A 24239-nucleotide genomic window follows, 5' to 3' on the forward strand; every position below is an offset into this window, starting at 1 on the left:
TCCATCATCATAGTGAGAGTAGCAAAATGCTGCCCTCAAATTCTGTCATTCCTTTTATGTTTATTGTCTGGCATTCTCTCTCTCTCTCTCTCTCTCTCTCTCTCTCTCTCTCTCTCTCTCCCTTTCTAGGTATCATTAAGGATTCATGGATGTTTATTACTTTTTAGTCAATACATTGTTATCCACTATTATTTTCTTTACCTAGATACTCATTAATTTGACCTCTAGGAGCCCTTACAGGATGGCTCCTGTGAATCATATGCCTTTAGGTTAATAGAACATATGAAATGGCCAGAAAAATAAATGAAAAATACAGAAATCTATGTACATTATTGTGAGAAAGAGCACCAAAAGAGTCTAAATGCTTCCAAAGTAAGAAAAAAAAATGAACAAGAAGCCAGATTTCCCATCAAATAATGGGAAATAGACACCTTATCCATAATTTTTGAGGAAATTTTTTGAGGGAAAAATATTTTTCAATCTTAAATTATTTAGCTGCCCAACTATGAATAAAGTGTAAAGGAAAAACAGTGAGATATTCAGCATTCCAAGACTCAGAACATTTTTCCTGAAAACACCCTCTTTCAAGAAGCTCAATGGGGTCATATTTCAGCAAAACTATAAAGGAAATTTCAAAGAAGGAAGATGGGATTTGGGAAATAATAACTCCAATGCAGAAGAGCAGAGACAAGAAATATCGCCATGTCACCTGTGCCACCAGCATGAAGGACAATATGTCCGGCACGGAGGAGGGAGCTAGAAGCTTCCCATGGGCAGAAATCTAGAGAAAGGGAATGTATTAGTCAGCTGGGACAGCCCTCACAAAACACCACAGACTTTGTTACTTACCATCAATGTATTTTCTCACATTCCAGAATCTAGACGTATTCGATCAAGCTGCCAGCAAATTGGGTTTCTGGTGAGGGCACTCTTGCTGACTTGTAGATGGCTGTTGTCTTACTGTAGACCCTACACGGCCTCTCCTTTCTGTGGGTGTGTGTAGAAAGAGAGAGATCCCTGGTATCTCTTCCTCTTCTTATAAGGAATTTTGGCCCCGTGCTTAGGATATAATTTAATCTTTATAACTTTATAGGCCCTATCTCAAAATACAGTCACACGGGAGGTTCGGGCTTCCACATGAATTCGGGGGGACACAATTCAGCCCAGAACAGAGAGCTTTTAAAGATTTGATACTCTCACCAATTCAAACATATTAAAATAGTGTAGTTCGCGCCAGATACTGCACTCAACAGCTAGGTAAGTATTAACACATTCAATCCTATGAAGCCAGGGACTACTGTCATGGTTGTATTGATTTCACAAATAAATGAGAAATAAAAAGCTAATCAAGCAGCCCAAAGTTCCATGACGAGTATCTGGTAAAGCTGAGATTTTCATGCAGGCAGCTTGATCCCAGCGTACTCTTAACGATGCTATACTGAAAGATCTCTAGAACACATCAGAATGCAGTAAAGGCAGATAATACAAAATCAATTGTAAAATTCCAAAAAAAAAAAAAAAGGGAATGTAATCATGGTACGTTATCTACTTCCGCAGTGAATAACATGTATGTGATCATCATAATAAAAATACTGCTTATGGAATTTCAAATTTTAGAGTGAAGTTATAGACATAATATGGAAGGCTTATGGATGTTTATAGAACAAGGCATAAATTTGATCACGTTTGACAATTTAAAAGCAGAAGACAGAGCACAGATGGCGAGATGTGGAAGGTTTTGATGAATTTAAGAGATGGTCAGGGATGTTAATAGTGTCATCGTGGAGTGAAATGTCCAGAGAGGATTTCTGATCTTGACGGAACGGGAAATAAATGGGCAATAAAGATAAAGTTGAATTTTGTCTCCCCCCCCCCCCAATGATATGTTGGAATGCTAACCCTCAGGACCTTAGAATGTGACCTTCTTTGGTGGTAGGGTTTTTACAGAGGTAATTAAATTCAAATGAGATCATTAGGGTAGGCCCTAACCCAATATGACCAGTGTCTTTATAAAAGGGGGTTATTTTGACACAAAGATAATGTGAAAAAACATAGGGAAAGAGGGCCATCTTTAAGCCAGAAAGTCATGCCTGGAACAGACCCTTCCCTTGCAGCCCTCAGGAGGAACCAATCCTGCCGACATGTTGGTTTTGGACTTCTAGTTTCCAGAAGTCCAGACAATACATGCCTGTTGCTTAAGTCATCCAATATGCAGTACTTTGTTACGGCAGCCGTAGCAAACTAAAGCAACCACGCTACTTAAAGTCGCACATTTATCCAATAGAGATTGTAGGGGTAGTTATACCACCTGCACTGGGAAAAGGAAAAAGAAGGAGAAAAACCTTTATATTCACCCGACCCTTTCTCTCAAAGCAAAAAGAGAACAGAGAACTTCTAAAATTGATAAAGAAGCAGCATTAAACACATATTTAGAGATGGGAGTAACTTTCCCAATTATTAGAAACAGGCTGTATTAATTTCCTTTGGAGACAGAACTGGGGGTGGGAAAGAATGGGGCAGGGAATGGTTGCTTTTCATTAAAAGTCTTTCTGCATGAATATACTTTTAAATCATGGCATGTATTCCTTTAATTTTTAAAATGGATTGAAACCAATATTCACTTCAGGGTTCCCGGGAGGAATCATAGAGCTCTTTAAAATGGACAGTGAGTATTATAGTTACATGTTTTAGGTAGAGTGAATCATGGCAAGACAGAACTGAACCCAAACCCACATTATGGTGGAGCTCTTAGGACAGAATGGAATAAAACCATCTTCAGAGACATGCATAGGCATTAGTTGTAGTATTGTATAAGGTAAGGTGACACGAGGAGTCAATTTCATTTTATCCCATTCTACAATTTAATCATACATAATTCAACTTCCCACCCCTAGTAAGAATGCAGCCTGAAGGATTAATGGGGTCAATGTTCAAAGATTAATGGAACCATGTCAAAAGGACACAGGCGCTGGCTTGCAGGGGCCCTCGCTGACCAAATGGGAAAATAGATGAGGACCAAACAGAATGACAGTGATGGATTACAACACACGTAATTTGTAAAAATCCATGAGTCCATTGTTATAATCAGAAAGAGGGAGGGTAGACAAAGAAAAGAAGAAGAATGTTTGCCTTTACAGAAGAATATGAAAAGGCTTATCTTGCTCTCACATAGGAAGTCTCAGCATGTGTAAAGATGCCAATTCTTCAGATCGTCCTTATTTTAATTTATGAAAAGAATGCAATTCAATACAAATAGCCACGAGAACTCATAAAAGGTTTAGGAACACGAATTGAGGTTTACCTGGAAAACTAACCTGATAATAACGAAGAATTCTAAAAAGTGAGTGAGGGGGGACTTATTAAAATGAATTAGAAAGCCACAGAAATTAAAATTTAGATACGTTTACAAGGATGGACATCGCAATCAACAAAACAGAATTGAGTATAGAAGTACATCTGGGATTTTATGTTTAAATCTGCATTTAAAATCAGCGGAGAACAAATAGAATATTTGATAAGGCGAGCTGGGACAATGTCTAGCAGTTGAGGAGGAGGAGGAGGAGAGGAAGAAGGAGAAGAGGAAGGGTGGAAGAAGAAGGAGGAGGGGTTGGGGGAGGAGGCGGGGGAGGAAGAGGAGGAAGAGGACGAAGAAAAACAGCAGCAGTAGCAGCTAGGTCCCCTACTTCATTTGTCATTTCCAAATAAACTCCAAATCTTTCTAATATTTAAAAATTTAAGGGCCCCTTACTGTTATTACCTAAAAGCATTTTTGTGTTCTAAATATATAATTAATAAAATATTAATTATTTTAATTAATAATTAATTAATTATAATTAATTAATTAATTAGCCCTGGGTGGCTCCGTCGGTTGGGCATCCGACTTCGGCTCAGGTCGTGATCTCGCGGTTTGTGAGTTCGAGCCCCCCGTCGGGCTCTGTGCTGACAGCTCGGAGCCTGGAGCCTGCTTCGGATCTGTGTCTCCCTCTCTCTCTGCCCCCCCCCACCCCTGCACCTTGCTCATGCTCTCTTTCTGTCTCCATAACAAATAAATATTAAAAAAATTTTTTTTAAATTAAAAAGTAAGCATATAAACTAGAAAAATAAAGGTATTAAATATCTATACGTATCTTAAAAGACTGAGTGCAGAAATGTACTGGCCATTATTTGCAAGTAATAGGAAATAACTGGTCACCGGAAGCAGTAAAAGAACCATAAGAAAACTCAGAATCACTGGCTGAGCTAAAGTGGGTTTGGACAATGAGCAAGGGCAAAGGGAGAGCAGGCAAAGCAGAGCGTCATTCGCCGTATACAAGCAGCCTGTGTGGTCACCATCACCACCACCCTGGGCCCCCGGCGCTGCAGGCACTGACCATGGCCTTCCCCGTGGGCCCCACTGCCACCATGGCCCTGGGCTGCACACGTTGCTACAGCCGCTGCTTCCCCACAGTTATGTGTTTTCTTCCCTGGCTGCTGATGCAAAATCCTGGACAAGAGTCCCAAATGGACCGAAACTAGATTAAGGTGGTGCCTTCAAGGTAGTGACATGGGTGCTTTCCAACTTCAGCCCCCCACCCCACCCCTGAGAAGCCCAACTTGCAACCCCCCAGAGAGGAGACACCCTGGTGACAATTCCCAAGCCAGGAGGTGAAGCTGAGCCCCCACCCTGCTGTGGGGACGGAGAAGGATGGTGTTAGAGGGGTAAGAGGATGGGTTTCCCGTAGGCTCCGCTGGGGATGAGAAATGGAAGCAATTCACCTTCCGAGGCCGCACTCACCCGGGAAGCTGAGAGGAGCCTGGCGGAGCGCCAGGTCATCACCATGCCCCGTGCAAAGGGATAAATCAAGTGCCTTCTGAGTCACGCAAGAGAAACTACAGTGCACACAGGCATCTCGGAAACACGAGCACAGGTCTGAGACAGCTGGCGGTGGAACAGTGGACTGATTCCAGAGTGGGAAACAGAGGATCTGGAAATTGAATTTGAACCAGAGATGAGGTCCCATACGTTTTTGTATTGCTGGGCTAGAATAAGTGTTGGTAAAACATTGAGATCCGTGAGCAAAATGAAAAACGTGTTACTCTACACTTCTGACTTGTGACTCTGTGGTCCTGTGACTTCTCGTCCATTCCATTTGGCCCTTGCCATTACTGCTTCCCACTGGAGTCATTGTCACCTTACTGTCACGGTCACCTGTCCTGAAAACAAGGCGCTACCTTGTTTCACCTCATGTATCTTTTGCAATGCCTTCCCTAGAGTCTGTTCTCAGGATGTGTAGACCGAGCACCTGAGACCGAGATGACATAGCAAGACTATGGGGCGCCTGAGTGGCTCAGTAGGTCAAGCATCCAACTTCAGCTCAGGTCGTGATCTCGCAGCTCGTGGGTTTGAGCTCCGCTTCGGGCTTTGTGTTGACAGCTTGGAGTCTGGAGCCTGTTTCCGGTTCTGTGTCTCCCTCCCTCTCTGCCCCTCTCCACTTGTGCTCTCTCTCTCTTTTTCTCTCTCAAAAATAAATCAATATTAAAAAAAAAGATGACATCACAAGACTAAAGGCCTTCTCCATGTACCCATGTTTGTAGAAGAATTGACTTCAAGGCTGGGGATCAAGGCTTCATTCACTATCAGAACTGATTTGAGGGTAGAGCTGACCTGAGGGAATTTTCTGTCTCTTTCTCACTACACTGTATCCCAGAAAGCTGCTCCTCGTTTGGGGAAAAAAAAAAAAAAAAAAAAGACTTCTTCCCAGTTAAAGAAATGTTCTTCAGTCGAGGCTGTGAGTGAATTCATTCCCCTCCTAGAATCTCTAAAACCATTAGATCTTTGCAAACAAGTATAACTTGGAGTTAGGGTGAGTCTTTTACATGAAGTTTGGTTACATCAACACCTCATTAGTCGTTGCGAATTTTAACTTAATCAACGCGATTACGAAATACCAAAAGTGTTAGTTATAATGACTATAAATGGATGCTTTCTCTGTAATCTGTTGAATCAAAATCCTGTCCTCATGATTCACCCACCAGATGATGCCTGCTACAAGCCAAATTTTGCATTGGCCTTAATAAGAGGTAATTATGAGTTAGTAAAAACATCTGATAATTTAAACAAGCTGAACACCACCGGCAAACACACGAGATCCCGGTACACAGTCCTTTTTTCCAAAACATCAGATTAAGATTATGATAAATATGGAGCATACAATACGAAATACTTCATCATGGAGCCTGCAGATGTGTATCACATAACCCACATGCACAAACAGCCCACAGAAAACATTTTCTATGTCCTGCATTATGAAGAGAGCTTTCAAGAAATACTTGTAGAATACATTAGAAACAAAGGAATTCCAAACAAAGTCCAAATATCAATATATTCCAGCTGCTTTTATTTTGATGGCTAATATATCAGCGGTAGTGAGATCCAGCGGTTACAGCAGGATTGAGAATTCGGAGTTGGGTTGTATACCAAGTCTTTCCTTTGATTCGGAGTGTCATCTGGGACAAGCCACTCCCTTCTCACGGGTTTCCTTATTATTTAAGGATTTCTAAAGTTCATTAGCATCTTGCCAACGTTAGAACTCCAGGGAAATCTTTCATGGCCCTGGAGGTGAGCCCTTCTCTTGCTTTGCTTATTGGCTCTGTCACCTATAACTTGTATGAGACATTATGTTTAATGAATGCTGGGTTGCTAGAATAGGAAGAGGTTTGGGGGATAAGAAAGCCCAGGACAACCATGTCACAGACTGCAGAATTCTCCCATTCAAAGGAAGAAGTAAAGTGGCAAGAACAAGTACTCCAGAGGCAGAGAGCCTCAAGAGTAAAGTAGGTTCCCTACGTCTTTCCAACACATCCCTGTGCATCTCTGAATTGGTGGAAAGTATATCCGAATTCTGGAACAGGAGTATCAGGGGCTCCCTGCCTTTGTATGCCTGGTGGAGTGGTTGACTCAGACCCAATCGGTCAGTCCACTGAGGTGAGATAAGACCTGTATCTACCACCCGGGAGTGCTGGGATCTTAGACAATCACTAAGGCTTACTGAACCTGAGCGTCTTCCTTTCGAAGATAGTTCTGACAGTGCTGAGTTCCCACAAATGTTGTGAAATGAGTTCACACGTATCAAAATACTGAAATATGATAGGAGGGGAGAAATCATTCCATTACTTTCTCTCTCTCTCTCGATAACTCATCACCTCTTCCTACCTCCAAACACTTTTCCCGATTTTTCTCAAAATCCTGTTGTCAGCAAGGCTCCAAACGGCTACACTGGCACACAATTGTCTTCCATGATTACCTCCACTCTGTCCTCATTAGTTCAATGGTGGTGGTCATTTAAAGTCAGCCTCTGAGCACAGAGGAAGTAAGGCCAATAAATGAGATAAATAGGTCCAAAAAGATCATGGAGCGGATGTGCTTTAGGACCCAGAGGACACCCCAAAGATTCCTGGACAGATGGAATGATGAATTCAAGGTGCCGCAGGACAGCAGGGCTGATGTCTGAATCCCAGAGAAAGAGAGCTCATTGCCAAGTGTGGATGGCCTCCATTTAAAGGGGCGAGGTCAGGGGCGCCTGGGTGGCGCAGTCGGTTAAGCGTCCGACTTCAGCCAGGTCACGATCTCGCGGTCCGTGAGTTTGAGCCCCGCGTCGGGCTCTGGGCTGATGGCTCAGAGCCTGGAGCCTGTTTCCGATTCTGTGTCTCCCTCTCTCTCTGCCCCTCCCCCGTTCATGATCTGTCTCTCTCTGTCCCAAAAATAAATAAACGTTGGAAAAAATAAAATAAAATAAAGGGGCGAGGTCAAAGCAGAGCAAGCTTAAAGACCTTTGAAGGTCAGAACTCTGTGTACCTTACTAACCTTGTCTACCGTACGTATTCATGACGGGGAGCTGCACAGAATACAAAGACTACTTAATATACTAGATTCACAAGAACTCTGTTTCCTTTTTCCCTACCCCTTCATCCACTCCTTCGATAAACATTCATTATGATGTGCCAGCATATAATTTGAAGGACTAAAAATGATGTGGAAAAAAACATGAGGCAACAGAGATCCCTTTCTTCCTGGCCTTATTTTTAATGTATTTATTCCATGTCTGTTCCTAATCTTTTTATGCATGCCTTGGATTGTCAGAAAAGATGATCCTGTGGTCTGCCCGTGGACTGAGTGGTAGGACCACTCAACTGAATGGTAGGACCTCCTCCCCGGCTCACTCAACTGCACATACCCCCCTCTGTAAAGCGCAGCTTCAGCTCCAATTCCTGAGGAAGTCTTTCTTCTGGAGCATTCTACTCTGTAGTGGCCCCACGCTCACCTCAATTCCCAGAGCACTTATTTCGTTTATGTCTCTAGGGGACAATGGCTAACACGTACTGTGTGCTGCTCGTTTGGTATCCCACGTGCCTTCACTTCTCTAATTCTCAAAACAACCCTAGGAAGCAGACACCATTTTCACCCCCCACTTCGCAGATTAGGAGACCCCAGAGCCCCTGCTGTCACTAGGTGCAATGCTACGCGGCCTGTCTTTACAAGAAAATTTAAGAAAAACCCTAGTGACCTGCAGGGCAAATACTCACAGTCTTAATAACGATTGCTTTCCAGTTTGGGTATGTTTTTTCTTTGTTTCTTCTTTGTATACAGGCAGACCATGAAATTCCCTCACACTACACTCAGCTGGCCAAAGAAAATGTAGTTTTGTTTACTTCACAGGACAGTCCTGATCTCTTCCAACGGTCCCCAGACCACTGAATGATAAAAAAGTTAAGACTTGCCAGTGTGCAGTACCTCAGTGCCTTCCGGATAATCTATGTCTCTATCTCTTTCGATAGACCCTCCCCATGCTCTCCAGAGAATGTCTGGCTGTGTGTGGGAGGTAGGGTTAAGGTTACATGTGACTGGAGTGAAAGGTAGAAACAGATCTTGCTCCCGTTGGCCTTCTCTGGGTCCTACTGTGAAGCTGGTGGTCTAGTTTGCTGCCTGGAATGGTGAACACTGGGAGATAACTGGTCACGACTGGACTTGGAGATCTTTGTTGGCATCCACTAATGGATTCTGTGGTCCTGGCCAAATGATGGTCCACTTCCACATTCTCACAGGTGGAACCTTCTTTGACCTGAACCTAGGCTCTGATAGGTCTGCAATCTATAGCTCTCTGCACCTTCTCACCAGGGAGACAGTACATTTTAAGTTCCATGACTTCTCTGCATGGGCCACGAAGAAATCAGCAGTCCTATTTCAGGCTGAGAGGCAACAATCCCCTGCCACCAACCTTGAATTAATGTTCCTGTGCACGGGCTTATGCGGGCTTCTCCTGGGCACATTATTTTATTACTTGACTTTTCTGCCCCTACTTCTGTCCCTCTTCTTACAATGATGCCCTAGGGAAGGGGTGAGATTTCCCCACTTTGCCTCTTGTCTGACAGGGGCTTTTCCTAGTCTTAATCACAGACAGGGTAAAGAGAGAAAAAAGTACTAGGGAACATAGGCTGGGAGGCATTTTAAACAAAAAGTTGAAATCATACTATAGCACATACCATCCCTAACACTCATTTGGCATCTGTTACAATGGATTATGCTTCTTGGAATGCCCTGAGCACATAATCTGGACATGAATTTATTAGATGGGATTTGCCGAATGATGTTATTATTCGGAATTGAAGATAAAGGAGTTTCTGAGGCTTTTCATTTAGTTATTTCCTTTAACTCGATCACAAGAATTCCTATCAGCAACGTTAATTCTACGTGAAAAAAATGAACCCGAGAGCTGATCATGACATTTAGACGTGATCCTTAATTTAAAACATAGACTTGGAGAGCTTTTAAAAAGAAGGTCAACAGGGAAGGGATAAAACAGCTGATTGCCTATGACCCAAGTAAATATTCTCTGGCCAAAACATATATATATTTAATTTCCAAACAATGTCTTGAGACAGTCATCTAGTCTAATGTGAAATAAGAGTGGCCAAAAGGAAGACATGAGTGGAAATAAGGGGAAATTCTGCTCCTCTCATGTAAGATTTGTGATGGAAAACACAAAGAACCCAACTGCTGTGATTTAGGGATGTCGCTACAAATAGGTTCAAGGCAGGCATAAGTGTCAGTGGTGATAGATAGCATCTGACCACCACCAACAAGATGTATTAAAGAATGGAAGGTTACCAAGGAAGTTTTCTGCCTCTGCAGGCCAATATAAAATTTGAACTTCACCAAACACTCTTCTAAAAGCAAAGCCAAACATTTCATAAGGGTCCTGCAGTGCACTCCCCAAGTTTTGGTCAGCCGTGAATATCAAACATAAGTTTTGCTCAAAAGAAATGTCTACCTCCCTGCCCTTAGTCTTAAGTCAAATGGTTCCACCTGTGATCTGCCAGGACCTTCTCAGCCTCAGAACTGCCTTCTCTCTCAGCCTCCAATTTAGCTCCCCTATTTGCTGAAGAGACACCTGCAGGTATTTGTGAAGCTCTAGTAAGTTGAAGGGCCCTTTGAAGGGACACTGAATAATGACTATTGTAAATACCACATTCGGTGCCAATTGGTCGCTAGTAGCAATCGGCTATAAGCGAAAGTCATCTTTAGTTGAACTTTCATCAGGGAAATTCACAGAAGCCTATTTTGCTTTAGAAGCTATCAGAAGAGGAAGAGGTTCAGAAAGCTAGAGAAACTTTACACCCTCTTATCGAAGCAAAAGAAGATTAAAAAGGGTCCAGGGAAACAGCAATCGAGGGATATGTTTTAAAGAGAATAAGGATTCCATCCAAAACCCGTCTATCGACCAATGCCTCATGGTTGTTCTCCATTCTTTTCCTTACTTCATGTGAAATTATTGGTTTAATCCAAGACAGGAATAAAAGGTTGACTTTGGTTGAACTAGACTGAAAATTGATATGGTTCATCCAACAATATTCCTTCTTTGCCTTCTCAGAAAAGTCCCCTCTAAGCAACCATTCTTCTCGTTTCTTGTTTGTTTGGGTTTTTTTTTATTTATAAATGGAATCACATGATAAATCAGGTGGAATCAATGCAACTTTGTTCTTTGTCTTTAAAATGTCCTTGTCTATTCTATTTCTTAGCTATTTTCTAGTTTATATCCTTTGAAATAATACATAAGCTTTAAAAACAATATACCAATTTCTGCAGGGACTGCTGGGATATTTTATTGAAATGATGTTGAACCGAATTGACACTGGAGCCATAGGTAGATCTTCATTAATTTTTCTCAGTAATATTTTATAGTTTTCAGTGTAGAAATGTAACATCTGGCAGTGTATTTTTCCTGGAATCGGATTTTTTTGTTGCTATAGTAAATGATAATGTTGTCAAGCTTTCTTTTTCCAGTTGATCATTGATAATATATAGAAACACGTGTTTTCTAAAAAAAAAGAAACACGTGTTTTCTATTGAACTTGTAGCCTGGAACCTTGTGAGATTCACTTATTATAGTGTTTCGTTAGAGGATTACTTTGGACTACTTTATACATATACAACTGTGTGGTCTGCAAATAAATACAATTTTATATCATCGTCTTTAATTTCTATGCCTATTATTTCTTTTACTCTCTTTATTAAACTGACGAGTACCAATAGCCCAATTTTACCTCTAGTGAAAGTAGACACGACTGACTCAAGATCTTAGGGAAAAACACGTTCAGCATTTCCTCATTAAGTGTGATACTAATTGTAGGTTTTGTAGATACCCCTTATCAGAGCAAGGAAGTTTCCAAGTATTTACACTGTCCTGAGAGTTTTTCATCATAAATGGATCTTGAGATTTGTCAAATATCTTTTTCATTTATTCAACTGAACATTTATTCTCATTTATTCTGGTGTATGTGGGTGTATGTGGGTGTCGTGATTTGAACCAATTGATTTTGGAACGTTAAAAAGAAGGACTTACAAAAAAAACCCAAAACAACAAAAAAAATCTTTCATTGATCGACTAGGTTTCACTTGTTCACAAGACAGTACCCTTTTTACAAGTTCCTTGGATTCAATTTAAACTACAATTGAAGGAATTTTTGTATCTATGATCATAAGGGTTTTGGCCTGTAATGTTCTTTTCTTATCATATTCTACTGAGGTTTTAGTGTCAGGGTCCCACAGCTAGAAATTATCCCTATGTCTATCTCTGAAAATGTTTATTGATGATATTTTAGTTTATTTTTTCTTTAAATGTGGGATGGAGTCTTCACCAACAAAGTTACCTGGACCTGGAGAAGAGATTCGGTGAAGGATTTGTTCTTTCCAAGTGCAATTATCTTTATAACATACAGGACTATTCAAATTTTCCATTTCTTTTTGTGTTAGGTTTATAAGATGGATCCAGAGAATTTTCTCATTTCATATGGTCATTGAGTTTATTGTCATTAAGTTGTTCATAATCGCTCCTTGTTATCCTTTAAAAATCTGAACAATCTGTAGTCCTCCCATTCCAGAAAATGGCATTTATGTTCTCTCTTCCCCTCTCTTTCTTGATCACTTCTGCTAGAGGTTTATCAACATTATTCATCTTTTCAAAGAATCAGCTTTGTTTGTGTTTTTGTTGTTTTCAACTTTCTCTACTGTTCGTTTCTGTTTTTATTTAATTATGTTTTGCTCTTCTTTATCTCACTTTCCTTATAGTTCTATGCATAGGTTTTCTTTTTTTTAAGGCATTATTTTATGTTATTTTTATTTAAATCCAAGTTAGTTAACATATAGTGTATTACTGGTTCCAGGAGTAGAATTTAGTGACTCATCATTTACATAGAACATCCAATGCTTTTGCTCTTACCATTTTCTTCTTTCTACTTACTTGCATTTAACTTGTTTTGTTTTTTTTTCCCCCTAGACCCATGTAGTAGAAACTCAGATCATTGATTTTGGGTTTATATTCTTTTCTAATATATGTGCTTAAACCTATAAACTTTTCACTAAGCACTGATTTAACTATATCCAACAAGTTATAAAATGTGTTTTTCTTGCCATCTGTTTAAATTTTTTTTTTCTAATTTCTCTTAAGATTTCTTCTTTGACCCATGGATTACTTAGAAGTGTGGTTTTTAATTTCAAATATTTGGGGACTTTCTAGTTCTCTTTTTGTTACTGATTTTTTTTATTGGATTTCATTGGTCCCAGAATAAATATCTGCATGTTTTCAATTCTTTGATATTTGAGATCTGCTTTATGGCCCAGCATAAGTTTACTTTGGTGACTGTTCCATGAATGAGTGAAAAGCCTGGCTTCTGGATATCAAGTGTTCTGATGTCGGTTAGGTCATTTTGGCTAAAATGCTATTTGACTGGGGCGTCTGGGTGGCTCAGTCTGTTAAGCATCCGACTCTTGATTTTGGCTCAGGTCATGATCTCACGGTTCGTGAGCTCAAGCCCTGCTTTGGGCTCTGTGCTGACAGCTCAGAGCCTGGAGCCTGCTTTGGATTCTGTGTCTCCCTCTCTCTCTGCCCCTCCCCCAATTGTGCTTTGTCTTTCTCTCTCTCTCTCTCTCTCTCTGTCTCAAATAAATAAACATTAATTTTTTTTAAAAAGGTGCTATTCGACCAAGATTTTTTGTCTGCCTATTATTGAGTTATGAGTGTTTCAAGTCAAATATTGACTTATGTTTTATAAATGAGTTATTAGATTCATACATGTTTAGAATTTTTGTATTTTCTTGGTGTATTTCCCTTTTATCATTATGAAAGTTACTTTTTATGATAGTATTACTTATTCAAAGTCTATTTTGCCTGATATTAAAATAGCTTCAGCAGCTTTCTTATGATTATTGTTTCCATGATATATCTTTTTCCATAATTTTACCTTCAATGTCAGTGTCTTTATATTTAAAATGTGCCTATTATACAGAACATAAATCCTGGCATTTTAAAATCCACCCCCTTTGGGGCGCCTGGGTGGCGCAGTCGGTTAAGCGTCCGACTTCAGCCAGGTCACGATCTCGCGGTCCGTGGGTTCGAGCCCCGCGTCGGACTCTGGGCTGATGGCTCAGAGTCTGGAGCCTGCTTCCGATTCTGTGTCTCCCTCTCTCTCTGCCCCTCCCCCGTTCATGCTCGGTCTCTCTCTGTCCCAAAAGTAAATAAACGTTGAAAAAAAAAAAAATTTTTTTAAATCCACCCCCTTAAAACTACGCCTTCTAATTGGAGTGCTTGTTCATTTACATTTGACATGTTCTTCAACTTACTATTTCTTTGTTCATTATCTTTCACACTTATTCCCAGTTCCTTTTTTCCTCCTTCCCCCTTTTATTAAAGATTAATCATGTATTTTTTTTGTATTATTGGCTTTTTAGCTTTACCAGGTTGTGCTAACTTTAATGGTTTTTCTACAGATTGCAGTCTACACCTTACGTTATCACATTCTACCTTAATTACAACATCTGCGTATTATTTAAGACATTCAGAACAATATCTTTTCCTTGACTTCCTTCATTCTTTCTGGTATTACTGTCCTATATTTTACTTCTACATCTTTTTAAACCTTTAAACAATCAATGACCCATTTTATTTTACTTTTTGAAAAAAATTGTAAATGTTTATTTATTTGAGAGAGAGACAGACAGACAGACAGACAGAGCAGGGAGGGGCAGACAGAGGCAGGGACAGAGGATCCGAAGCGGGCTCTGTGCTGATAGCAGATACCCCGATACTGGGCTCGAACTCACAAACCATGAGATCACGACCTGAGCAGAAGTTGGATGCTTCGCCGACTGAGCCACTCAGGTGCCCCTCAATGGCCTATTTTAAAAATTTAACTCTTCACCAACATATTCACTATTTCTGGTGTTCTTTATTTCTTCCTGGAGATCCAGATTCTCCTCTGGTGCTGTTTACCTTTATTGTAGTTAGCTTCCTGTAGCATTTCTTGTACTGGACATCTGCTGGCAATAAATTGCCTTAGCCTTTGGTAGCCTCAAAATGTTTTTAGTTTACCTCCTCTCGAGGGATTATGGGTTAACAAGGTTTTTTCCTTTGTATTGTCTTCTGGCTTCCATTGGTTCCTGTCAGAATCCAGCTGACCTTCTTCTCGTTGTTTATCTAAATATGATGTCACTTCTTGTTGTAGGTCATTTTATGATTTGTCTCTTTGTCTGCAGTTTTCAATAATTTTGCTTTAATGTGGCTAGTTGTCGTCTCTCTATACTTATTCTCACTTTCTACTGACCTGAGTTTCTGGGTTTTTTCTTCTGCTGTCCAGAATCATATTAAATTCTACCCAATGCATTCTTCCTTTCAGATACTTTAATTTTCAGTTCTAGACTTTCTGTCTGGTTTAATATTGTAGTTTCCATTTCTCCGCTGAAATTCTCTCTATTCATCCGTGTTATCCATCTTTCCTGTAAATGTTTTAACTGCCTTATACTAATTAGTTTATAATTCCTTATCTGTTTATTCCAGAGTCAAGGTAAACCTCAAGCCAGCCTCAATTGATTGTCTTTTCTCTTGATTATTTATAAATCTCATAATTTTCTTAATGTATGTCAAATATTTTGTATGAAGGAACAGTAGAGAGTAAAGTAGATAACATATTTTTATCTTGTTTTGTTTTTCCCAGATAAGTCACAGTTTTCTCTGCCAAGCATCAGGGGTACAGGTTGATCATCTAGAGGCCATCAAAGGCCAAAACTTTAATTCATTTCAGGTTATACCCAGTTTTAAATGAGATGATATATTTTTTTCTCTTTGCCTTATAGCCTGACTTCTGATTTCTCCTCACTGTCTTCTGAGAGGCTCAGTGCTTTAATCTTATCAGAATTTGAGCTAGGAGGAGGTGGGTTAGTCTCAGTCCACCTCTAGATTAAATGCCAGTCTTGTGTATGAAGCAAGATCTCCTTCTCTGTGTTCCCCAAAATACATATGTTGAAGTTGTGACCCCTGGTACCTCAGAATGTGACTGTATTCGGAGGGAGACTTTAAAGAGATGGTTAAGTTAAAAGGAGCTCTTCAGGGTGGGCCTTAATCCAGTCTGACTGGTGTCCTTAAAAGCAACGATTGGGACACACAGAGAGAAATACGCCAGGAGTACATGCACAAAAATGAAGGCCAAGTGAAGACACAGCAAGACAGTGCTATCTGCAAGCCAGAGAGAAGCCTCAGAACAAATTGAACCTCCTGATACCTTGATCTTGGATTCTAGCCTTCCGAACCGTGAGAAACGAAATTTCTGGTGCTCAAGCCACTCAGTCTGTGGTATTTGTAATGGCAGCTCTAAATAACCTAGATAGTACACCAACCAAAAGTAAAAACTATCCTACCTCATTCCAATCCAAAACCATAGGAATTCTCTAATAAAAAGTTCAAGAGTATTTAAATAAAGAAACACTGATATCCATAATTATCCTTTGACTTGGTAGGGAAACTAACGCCTATTTTTCTCCTGAAAAGATGAAATCTGTTGGTAATGGTAGAATGTTAATGAGAATGAGTATAAGCTTTGTCTCATGCTTTTAGCCCAGACAAGGTGGCCCCAAGGCTGGGCGAAATAGCCAAAATCATCTTTTAATCACAGGGAGCATGATTTATTCTGGCTTCAGAGCCAAGAACGTAAGAGCATAGTCCTCTTGGAAAAGAAAATACTAGTTACAGGCCAAGTGGGATCGAGTGTGGCTTTATGCTTTCTACCATTGTTTGCACAAACTAAGGACAAAATGTGTTTGTTCAGTATAAGTCGGAGATGTCCTACAGTTGCAATTCGCTCATTGAAATAAAATGATACATTTTCCAATGTGTGACCAGCCCAATTTTATAATGTCTGTTACAACCATACCTTGTTCTAAAAGGTTTGATTTTATCTATTTTTAAAACTACTTTCAAAGGCTGAAGGAGAGGAAGGCTATCTAGATTCTTCTGTAAGTAGTCAGGAGATAATTCTTAGATACTTCAATTCAATGACAGCATTGCTAAAAAACACCATCCAAAAAATTGTATTATTTAGCTTAAGAAGACCAAGGATTTTTAAAAAGACTTAAATTTTTTATCCTAAATAGGACTTTCAGGTTCAACTTTGGTTTACGTATCAAGAAATTCCGGGGCCCCTGAGTGGCTCAGTCACTTAAGCGGCTGACTTGGTTTCAGCTCAGGTCATGACCTCACAGTTTGTGAGTTCAAGCCCCACATCAGGCTCTGTGCTGACAATGTGAAGCCGCTTCAAATTCTCTCTTCTCCCTCTCTCTCTCTGTGCCACCCCCACTCACTGTCTCTGTTTCTGTCTCAAAAATAAATGAATACATTTAAAAAAAAAAAAGATGAAATTCCTTTCCTTACTGGGACTTATATCCCCTTTTGGTGCCCAGTGTTTTTAGGATACAAGTAATACAGAATAACAATATAAACTTTAGAATATCAATATCAAGTTTATGAAGTTTAGAATAATATCTTTAATGTTTGTATTCTTGCATTTGAACACTTATCTTACTACAAAGAAGAAAAAGCAGTCTTCATTACATCACATTTCACCCATACCAAATAGTCAATTAAAACTCACTAATGTATTTGGTTAGATGAATGTTTTTTTTGTTTTAATTGGTTAACTCTACTGTTTTCTCTCCAGTTTTAAAGGGTCTGGGTTCAGTTACATATCAAGGGATTTCTTTCCACTGTTGGGGAACATATCCCACTACCAGGTATTGTGTGGAAATTATACCACACGGTAACATTTCATTTCTCTCAGTCCAGGACGATTTCAAGGGATATTGGAAATAACACAAACTGGAGACTCATAGACCTTAATTTCAATTACCCCTTTATCCTGTATCAGCTAAAAAAGACCTTGAGTAGGGGCACCTGGGTGGCTCAGTCGGTTAAACGTCCGACTTCAGCCCAGGTCATGATCTCACGGTTCACGAGTTCGAGCCCTGCCTTGGGCTCTGTGCTGACAGCTTGGAGCCTGGAGCCTGGGTCAGATTCTGTGTCTCCCTCTCTCTTTGTCCCTCCCTCAATTGTGCTTTGTCTTTTTCTCTCTCAAATAAACAATTAATTTTTTTTTAAAAAAAAGGTGCTATTTGACCAAGACTTTTTGTCTGCCTATTATTGAGTTATGAGTGTTTCAAGTCAAATATTGACTTATGTTTTATAAATGTGTTACTAGATTCATACATGTTTAGAATTTCTGTATTTTCTTGGCGTATTTCCCTTTCATCATTATGAAAGTTACTTTTTATGATAGTATTACTTATTCAAAGTCTATTTTGCCTGATAGTTTCAGCAGCGAGCTCATGCTCACACTCTGTCTCTGTCGAAAATAAATAAATTAAAAAAAATTTTTTAAAGACCTTAAGTAAGTTACTTAGTTTCTCTGAATTTGTTTCTTCACTTTTAAGATGGAGGTGATAATATTTACAAGGTCGTTTTGACAGTTTTGACATTATACATAGTGATCAGCACAGTTTTTACTCAGTAAACATATTCTCTTCCTAATTCCTTGGATGTGAGATTAGCCAATTACATGTCTGTTGGGCTTTGTATATGGTCGTAATTCATTCTCAAATTTCTTAGATTGAAACAACTCTGATAGATCTTTGAAAACTAAGTCAACATATACTTGCCAACTTAGACCTACACCTCCAGGTATAGAATACAATTTGCTAACAACAACAACAGCAACATGTTTTTTGTGTTTTTTGTTTGTTTGTTTTTCCTGACATAAGTGTCTCTCTCATTTTGGGCCACTGTTTGCTCACCCTGCTTAATGTAGAGAGCATTGATTTTCACCATAAAAAGGTGAAATATCAGATCCTTGGAGAAATAAAGATGTATGATACTGTTTTAAAAAGTCATCACCCATAAACTGATCTCAAAATAATATAGGACATGGTGTTACCGTTCTGAAGATAACACTTCTCCTGAAACTTTGAAGCCAGGAAACATACCAGGATGAGATTCCTCCAGAAAGAGAGAGATGTAATAAGGCAACATTAAGCTCCAAGATGTGGAAGACAAGCAAAGCTTGGCAATTATACTCCCTGTTAATAAATTCACCTAGAACAACTGCAGATATCATTGTGTAAGAGATCTAATCAGCTTGGATTTCCAGATTTAAGATAATAAGTTAAATAAACATATACTTTTTTTTATTATTTCTGTTATCAATCAATATCAAACTTATAGAAAAAAATTAAATATAACGCAAAGATCTTTTTTTTCCCCCTGAATTATTAGGAAATAAGTTGCTGACTTGATGTCAATCACTTTCAAATACTTAAGTGTGTATTTGCTACAAGCTAGGACACTCTCCCACCTAATAACAATAGCATCGTCCAAATCAGGAAATGAACGTGAGTAAAATACTGCTTAATCCTGATGGTCTCTTCAAGTTTGACCCATTATCCTGGCAAAGCCACTCATAGCAAATGGATCCAGTTGAGAAAAATCTTTTTACATTTAGTTGCCACATATTTCTAATAGTTCCCAGTTTTACCTCGATTTTCCTGCTCTGGATACTTTTCAAGATTACAGTATAGTTATTTTATAGAACAGAGCTCAACTTGAGTTTATCGGATACTTTATCAATATTGGATTCAGGTTCTACATCTTTAGCTATAGTATTAGAGAAACGGTGAGGTGTTTTTTCTTATTGCATTCTGTTTCTGCTTGTCCCGTTACTAATGATGGCCATGCAAATATTTTTCCTTCGCAAATTCTCACTACAACATAACGCCAAAAATCTTACGGCACAAGGGCAGGAGAACAGACTTGAGACAATCTGAGACCGGAAGCTGGGAACCCGTTTTGTATGTAGTATCTGATTTTGCAGACCCAAGGAGTGAGGAGCAGTGAGTGGAGATGGAATAATCCTTGAAACTGTGAGAGAAGCTGGAATTATGCATAGTGAAGAAACATAGCAAAAAGTGTTTACAAACATATGCAGAGCAGTAAGAGAAGGTATTACATTCATGAGACGAGAATAAGATGCTATAAAATGAGACATCTAGAGAACTGTGAATAGTCCTTAGAAATTACAAACATGATAGGAGAAAATTTTTAAACCATCTATTAAAAACTGAGCTACAAAATATATTAAGGAAATCTCCCAGAAAGCAGAGCGTGGAATGGGGAAAACAAAGTGGACATAGAATAGATAAAAAAAAATTAGAGGAGCAACCCAAGATATCAAATCTCTGAGAAACAGGTGCTCTAGAAAGTAAGAATCCAAAAAAATTAAGGAGCAGATATCCCAGCTAAGTATTTAAGAACATTTTATCACAATGGGACTTGAAATGCCAGATGGAAATGAGACACCACAACAGGATGAAATTTACCCACATAAAAAGAACACAGTTGTGAAATTTCAGATGGGCAGAGACAAAGACAATTCTACAGTCTCCTAGAGGAAAATAAAAAATCAAATTCAAACGAAGCATCAGGAATTCAAAAGCCTTGGGATTCCTCACTAGTAACAAAGGAATAAGACAACGGAACAATGTTTTTACAATGCCAAAGAAAAATTAATCCCAACTTAGTATTTTATCTTCAAACTATCTACCACCTGCAAGGGTAGAATAAAAGATACTTTCTTAGTTCAAGTTTTCAAAAATTTACTTCCAATGCACCATTGCTAACGTGGCTACTGGTTCCTACCTTAAGAGGGAGCAGACCAAGAAACAGAGATGGCAAGGGATTGGTAACAAGGACAAAATGATGAGCGTCTTCAAGATAATGATGGAGGGGGATCTCAAGGAGACAACCATGCCCCCCACATAGACATCACGGTGCAGGGTGATGCAAGAAACAAGTATCTCAGCTCCCTGCCCTCTGCAAAGGTGCTGCCTTTCCTGATGGAACTCTGGAGGATGAGCTCCATTACAGGTTAGTGAACCAAAACACAGAAGGGCATGACGTTTAGGAAAGAGACAATCTGGGGGTGCCCGGATGGCTCAGCAGGTTAAGCGTCCAACCTGGCTTTGGTTGGCTCAGGTCATGACCTCGAGGTTGGTGGGTTTGAGCTCCTCCCCACCCCCACCTCCCACCCCCTTGTGAGGCTCTGTGCTGACAGCTCAGAGCCCGGAGCCTGCTCCAGATTCTGTGTCTCCCTCTCTTTCTGTCCCTTCCCTGCCCGCACTCTCTTTCTGTTTCAAAAATAAATAAGCATCTAAAAATTAAAAAAGAAAAAGAAAAAGAAAACAGACAATCTGACTGCAGATTAGTAAATTCCGGGGAAAACAGCTCAGAGAAGTGACCCTACAAAAGTGTACAGCAGATCCAGAGTAAAACCAGCCAACAAGGACAGTGAGGTGTCCGGGCTCTCCTGGGGATCCTGGGATTCACCAAGAAGGAAAAGTCTGGGTAGATTAGCTGATATTGTGGACTTTAGGGGAAATTGTCCTGTGTAACTAATTAGAAGGTTGGAAGAATTATCATTAGGTACATAGAGAGCCTAGCAAATGAAAAGCAAACAAAGTAACAATTTTAATTTCAAGACAAATGAAAGAGAGAAAGAAAGAAAGAAAGAAAGAAAGAAAGAAAGAAAGAAAGAAAGGAAGAAAGAGAAAGAAAGAAAACATAATTCACTGCAATGTTCAACTGTGAATGATATTTGCAAAGGCACAAAAAAAAACCACTGAATATTCATTTAACGAAAAATTATGGTATAACTCTAGTAGATAATCAGGGGGGTGGCAGTGGAAGAGAGCTAACTCCTCATCTAACATAAGAGGAAATCAATATGAGACCTATATGTGTATATGATCTAAAAATAGGCATATTTGTACATTTCAGGAGCAGGAAATAGAGGAACTTGAAGTGAGGAATGAGGAAAAGAATTGCTGGAGCTGGCAGGTGTGGTGTCTCTTAAACATAACTTCCCAGAACATCAACGTCAGACAAGGCATTGGTGCCCATGGTAGATCTAGCTGAAAAACAAAAACAAAACACAAAAACAAAACAAAACAAAAAAACCTTCCATAATCATGTCTGAACATAGAACATGAGGGTTGTTCAAGCCACACACATGGGCCAAATGTCCTCCCTCCTGGAGGATATGGGCGGCTGCTGTTTCTTCATCCATTACAGCCTCAGCCTCACAGTAGGTGTCCCCTCTTCTAGATAAAATTTACTGAGACAGCCAATTATAGAATTGCCCCTGCCTGCAATAGCAGCCCATCCAGAGCAAAGACCCAACTTCCTTAAATTTATCCTCCAATCACCTAACACAAGCTCAAACCCAGTAGGTTTTACAAATCCCCTTTTACAGAGACTGCTCACAGTACCCCACGGCGTGTGGTGCAAGAAATAATCAGCCATCTCCTTCAACCAGAGGGGTGCTCCTGGTGGTCTCTGGATGGAAGGGATTTATTTGTAGGAAGTATGGGGAGGAAAAGCCCTGGTTTTGTTAAAACTGTCTTAGTTACTTGTGGACGTGTTAATGTATATATATGTATCATTTTGATAAAATGCAAAGCAATTTTAAAATTCATGTTTAAAAAGCTTGTTGTATATTACCTACCACGGTGGTTTTTGTCATTGTTGTCTTAAGAGGTGTCATCTTAAGGAACAAGACCAAAACGTTGCAGTGAATGCAGAAGATAAATGCAACAATAACCATTCCCCTGGTCCATGAAAGGCAACAGTTTCCAACGTTGGGTGTGGTCTGCAGCAACCCGCCCGGGGTTAGCTTGCAGAACTGAAACTAAATCCCTTTCCGTTGCTTTACTGTGCAGAAGACCAAATATTAAGGGGAAAGAAAACAATGAGTATAGTTACTCCACAAAATGTGGATCCCTGCTCAAAATAAGCTTGCACATATTTATTGATTAATGATTCCTGGAAACTAAAGTACCCACTTTAAAAGCCTAATTTAAACTGTAAGCATTGGATGCACAAAAATAGATACGTCTAAAAAATATCTACTATGTGGCAATTTTGGTTGATCTCTAAACCCACCTCTTTTCTAAAAATCCATCTACTTCTGTGGCTAATATAATGGTTTCTTTTAATTACAGTCCTGAATATAATTAAAATAGCCAATAACTTTTCAGCGGCCTTTAAACCCTGTCTTAAATTACGAAAGGGAAATGGAGCCACCCATCAACATAATCACTATCCAAATAATCCCTTAAAACGCTTTGCAGCACAGAGGCCCATGAGTCAAATAGAAAGTCACAATTTAAGGGTCTGCCAGGATGTCATAAACAGACTTTGGGTGGGGGGGGGGGGGAATCTCAAACATCAGTTTCAGTCATCCAGTTTTAATAACTTTCAACACATTGTCAATCCTGTTTTATTTACACTCCCACACACCTCCCTACCTCCCCAGAATATTTAGAAGCAATTTCCAGATACCATATCATTTCATCTGTAATCACTTAAAAAAAAAAAAAAACCTGTAAAAAGATAACACTTTTTTAGCATAAATACAGTATCATTTCTTTGCACCTGAAATTACTGCCAATACACCCATAACATCCTCAAATATGAATGTTCAAATTTCCCCCAAATATCTCATAAATATTGTCTCATAAATGTTTATACAGTTTGCATTTTTCAATTGGGATTCAAACAATTCCACATATGGCATTTAGTTTATGTGTCTCAGAAGTCTCTTCAGGTCTAATCAGTTTCTCCTCCTTTTTCCTGCTTTCAGTGTATTATTTGAAGAAACCAGGTTTTTTGTCTTGAATTACCATATTCTGCATTTCTGGCTTTTACTGTTAGAATCCACGTGGTGTTGTGTTTTTCCCCCAATGTCTTCCCCCGACCCCTCCACACTCAAACCTGTCTTAAATGTTAAGATTTATCAATGGGTTCAGGCTTTATTAGCATGATTCATCCATTATAAAGATTACCATCCCCTTCTTACCTAATGGTTCGGGCAGCCACTCACGATCATTACCTACATCCATTATTGCATTAGGGGGAGCAAAATGCCTATATCCTAATTCCATTTTTCTGCAATTATCAGGTAGAACGATTCTTATAACCAAGACTCTTTCTCTTAATAATTCCCCTGAGTTTTCTGTGCTCACATAGAAAAGAGTATGAATGCTTGATTTTATCCATTTACTTGCCAGTTTTCAAATAGAGTGTGATTCCTCACTTTCTCCAAAGGTTGTATAGGAAGCACATTTTTTATGTTATTATAAACTCATATACATTTTATTTATTTATTTTAAATATTTGTTTTGAGAGAGAGTGCGTGCACATGCAAGTGGGGGAGGGGGAGGGAGAGAATTGCAAGTGGGGGAGGGACAGAGAGAGAATCTCTGTGCTGACAGCACAAAGCCCCACGGGGGACTCAAAATCATGACCTGAGCCCAAATCAATGCTTAAGCGACT

Source organism: Lynx canadensis, chromosome C1 (genome assembly GCF_007474595.2).
Source record: "Lynx canadensis isolate LIC74 chromosome C1, mLynCan4.pri.v2, whole genome shotgun sequence".
In the NCBI taxonomy this organism is placed as follows: domain Eukaryota; kingdom Metazoa; phylum Chordata; class Mammalia; order Carnivora; family Felidae; genus Lynx; species Lynx canadensis.